Here is a 1,896-nt window from a genome sequence, read left to right on the forward strand (position 1 = left end):
AGGAGTCAACTGCTAGAAAGCTTTCAGTAGCTTTATTTGTACCCTGACCCAGACCCAGCTTTCTCTACAAGAAGCTTTATAAACTGTTTCATAAACAATGTTGAAATGAGGGGAAAAGCAAAAATTGAACTATAATAAAGGAAATGCTAAGTACTTTAAAACTGGTAAGAGTGCTTATCATTTAGAAGAGAGATTACAAAAGAATTCTGGATATTAATTCGCATTCATGGAAAAGGTAAACTTTGAGCTGGACTATGAAGCAGCAGCAGGCCTTTGACAACTACATTTTTCTAAGAATGACTGTTCCGAGAAGGAACTGTATGCAAAAAGGAGCAAAAATTCAGAGGCCATGTGTTTTAAATATATATATATAAATGAATAATGAAAAATAAAACTGAAAAGATAAAACTGGAACAATATTGTAAAGATCTCAAAGTTAAGAATCTGGGCTTAACCAAATGAATAAAGAAATCTAAGCTTAGAAAAAAATCTGGCAAGATGGATAAATAAGGGGAAACAAAGTGAAATCAGATGTAAGATAACCAGGTACATGTAAGACTATTATGGGAAAGAAAAGGGATGTGTTAGAATAAACAAAAAAAGCAGACCTGCCCAAAGGTGGAATATAATCTAAAGGATTAACTGGACAAATACAAGGGAAAGAATCCACATGAAAATGACAGTAAGAAACAAGTCCACTGAAGGAGCAAGATGGCAGAGTCAAGGAATGTGCTCTCAGCTCGGGATTACCTTAAACCAGGATCCAAGGCATAGTTAGTCCACTGCTCTTTAGGCAGGGACCCCACAAGTGGCAGATCTGGGGAGACTCACCTTCCTCCTATAGGAGGAGGGGTGCAGGAGCACACAGCAGGAACCTACTGGGTTTGGAGCCTCCAAACAGGGCCGTGTGCCAGAGATAGAAACACTCGGTCACAGGACAGGTGAGCATGTAGAGCAGCTGGAGACCAGAGGGACAAGAGGGATTGAGTGCTTTTCTCTGAGGGCACACTGAGGAGTCGGGCCCTGAGCTCTCAGTTCCTACGGGGCCAGAGATTGGGAGGCCACCATTTTCATTCCCGTCCTCCAAAGCTGTACAGAAAGCGTTCAGAAAATAAAAGCTGCTCAAAATTGAGCAGATTACTTTGCCTGACCCCTCGCAAGGGCAGTGCAATTCCGCCTCAGGCAAAGACATTTGAGAATCACTGCAACAGGCCCCTCCCCGCAGAAGATCAGCAAAAACATCCAGCCAAGACCAAGTTCACCAATCAATAAGAACCGCAGAACTCCAGAGCAAGGGAAAAGCAACACATAGAATTCGTGGCTTTTTCCTCAAGATCCTTTAGTCTTTCAAAGTTAAAGTTTTTTCCAAAGACTTTATTTATCTGAGAGAGAGACCATGAGTAGGGGGAGAGGGAGAAGCACTCCTCACTGAGCCAGAAGCCTGATGCGGACTCAATCCCAGGACCCTGGGATCACGACCTGAGCCAAAGGCAGACACTCAACTGACTGAGCCACCCAGGAGCCCCTCAAAGTTAAATTTTTTAAATTTTATTCTTATTCTTTTTTTTTTTATTTTTCCTTTCCTATTTTAACATTTTTAAACTATTTTATCTAATCAATACCTTTTTTAAAATCTTTTTTAAATTTTCATTGTAATAGTCATATTTTATGCCTTCATTGTATTTAACCCTATTTGTATACAATAGGTTTTTTTTTTTCTTTAGAATTTTGGGATACAGTTTCTTCTAATCAAAATATACCCTATATCTAGCACATAGCTTTGTTCTAGACTCCAGCCTGATCACATTCTTTCTTTTCTTTTTTCAACCAACTTCTTATCAATACCTGTTTTAGAATCTTTAATTTTCATCTTTACAGTCATATTCCATCCCTTCA

The sequence above is a fragment of the Lutra lutra genome, chromosome 2 (assembly GCF_902655055.1).
Source record: "Lutra lutra chromosome 2, mLutLut1.2, whole genome shotgun sequence".
In the NCBI taxonomy this organism is placed as follows: domain Eukaryota; kingdom Metazoa; phylum Chordata; class Mammalia; order Carnivora; family Mustelidae; genus Lutra; species Lutra lutra.